We start from the raw sequence: 2,830 nt of genomic DNA on the forward strand, positions 1-2,830 counted from the left end.
CATTTGTTTCCATTTCATATGAAATTTATGACAATCGTTTATAATGTTTTGATTTTGCTCGGCAGAGCCTCGCAAAATCAAAACATTATAAACTTGTTTCATAAATGTCATATAAATGGAAACTCATGTGAGATCCTCTATTTATGTAATGGCTGTTATTTCACACATAACGCGGTAATCATATGATAAATCATATGATGTGTCGTGTCTCAGAACAAGCGTTTTCTCCGATAACCTTCATCCCATATATCCAACAGAACTCAAAATCAAGGACACTGCAGCTTCGTCTACCTCAGCCGCATACATACCTGGACCTATACTTACAGCATGATGGCAACGGTCAGTTGTCTACCAAACTATTTGACAAACGTGTTGATTTCGACTTTGCCATCATGAACTTTCCTCAACAGTAACATTACCCACTTCTCTTGCCTATGGTGTTTATATATCGCAGTTAAACACGATATTCCAGACCTTGCTCTTGCTTTCAGGACTTCTTTAACCGAAGGAGAGTATTCCAGGTTTATAGATACTTTTAAGAAGTTATATGGTAGGTATAATGATCTGGTCGGCAAGTACATTGCCAATAAGGCTGTGATCGATTTAGTTTTCCGTGTAGTCATCATTGACAACCGACATGCCAGGGTGTTCATGCATATGATGCGGAAAATGACGCAGGACATTGACCGTCTACATGGACTTGACAGGTGTCACATGTGAAGCAGGAAACGCTCATTCTCCTGGAACACCTGGTTTCGCCTCTAATTATTGTTTCCTCTATGTTGCTATCTTTTTTGTAAATTTTTGAAATCGTCCTCGTGTTGATATGTGGTATTTTCTATTATTTTCTTTGAATGGGTCCTTAATGTATTATGCAACCTGTCTAATCCGGACAAATATTCTGGTGTTGGTATAGACAGGTTCCACTCTATGTTAGCAACAGCACAACTTTGAATCTGCTTATGATTCAAAGAGCTTCATGGAATGATTGGAATTAGTTTCTGCTTCTGCTTCTGCCGGTTATTGTCAACAATCATCACGTTGATTCTTTTGACTGGTGTGGTGTGCGCAACGATTAAAACCAGGTTAAAAACTTGATAAAATATAGGTGTCTAATGCTTCTCAGAGTGACAAGATTTAATGATCTCGGTCACTTGAGAACGGAAGATTAGCTGAGAGGGCGTTCCAATCACAGATTGTTATCGGAAAGAATGAAAACTTCCGGTAGTCGTTTGTACATGATGGTACTTGATAAGTGAACTGGTGCATGTTCCTGGTCAGTCTTTTAGGGGGTGTTAAAATGTCCGAATTCATGTAAACTAGACCATGATGAATTTTGTAGAACCTACACTGTCTTGCCTGTTCACTCCTATCCTCCAACGACGTCCATTCCAGATGTTTCAACATGTTGGAGACTTCTGCAGTCCGTCTGTATGTGTTGGCCATGGTGACATAAAAAGCAGCCCGCCGTTGGAACATTTCCAGCCTGTCTTTGTCCTTTTGGTAATACGGGTCCCACACTGAGCTCGCATACTCAACTAGAGGTCGAACAATTGTTGCATATGCCTTGGTCTTGACGCTGGTGGAACTGATGTTGATATTTCGTTTTAGGAATCCGATGGTACGATTCGCCTTGCCACAGACATTTCCTATATGGTCACTCCACCTACGGGTTTCCGTTATTGTAAAACCAAGGTACTTCACCGAGTCAACATGTTCCAGCTCATGTCCGTATAGGATGTACTGATAGTTGAATGTTTATGCTTTCGCTACATGTCGTGCCTTTTCTGAAAGGGTAGCATTTCATATTTTATTTGATAGAAATCGATATCAAATACAATGTATATAAAACACAACTGTAATCCTTTGGTCCTGTATCGTTTATCTGGTTAGTCTTTTAAATGGACATAATAACTGCATGTCAAAAGAGCTGTTTCAGAAAAGCTTTGAATGTTCCCAAGAATATATAAGTTTAACCAGTACCATCATAAAAATCGAAGAAACAGATTCTACGTTTCTGATAAACAATGAAGATTATTAGTCCATTTCAATAGTATTTATTGTACTGAAACGTACGTACAAGCATGTTTTATTTATGGCAAAGTAAAACAAATATAACTACACAATGTACTTTCTGAATGTAATTCCCAAATTACAAGTTTCTTTTGAGAGGCAACATACATTTCATCATTAGTTGCTATACCAAATACGTTCTGTATTTGTGATAATATGTTTTTGATACAAATGTACTGGTATTTTATCTAAAAATTGAGATGAAATCGTCTGTCATACATAAATGAAGTCGTTGGATATGTACACTACAAAGTTGAATCAAATCGGTTAAGGATCAGCTAAATAGCAAACCAGTGGGGATTGATCAATTGCCTCAAAAACATTAATAGAGGCGTCAATAGAAGCTTGACAATGAAGCTGTTATGTACAGATTGTAGAAAAAAGCATGTTGCTTTAAGATATTTTAGGGGCAATTGTATGAAATTGGGCAAAACATACAAAAATATAGACATTTTAGGTAAAACCCTAAAATTTGGTCGCAAAGTGGAGTTATAAAGTCCCAACGACTTTTCGTTGGAACATCTATAAATAGCCCTAACCTTCGCAAGTATTTTTGAAGCAGTAACCGTAGCTTACAGGCAGTACTACGCCGTGAGCTACGTATTCACAGCTAACCTATATAGAGACACCGGTCTGATATAATAGACCCACTGAGACACCTGTCTGATTGTAATTTTGATACAAATACTGTAAACTATTGGCTACATTTCATCAGTGACTTAACAAATTTTCGAAATGTGAAATTTCAAAAGTGGCT

Source organism: Mizuhopecten yessoensis, unplaced genomic scaffold (genome assembly GCF_002113885.1).
Source record: "Mizuhopecten yessoensis strain PY_sf001 unplaced genomic scaffold, ASM211388v2 scaffold715587, whole genome shotgun sequence".
NCBI lineage: Eukaryota > Metazoa > Mollusca > Bivalvia > Pectinida > Pectinidae > Mizuhopecten > Mizuhopecten yessoensis.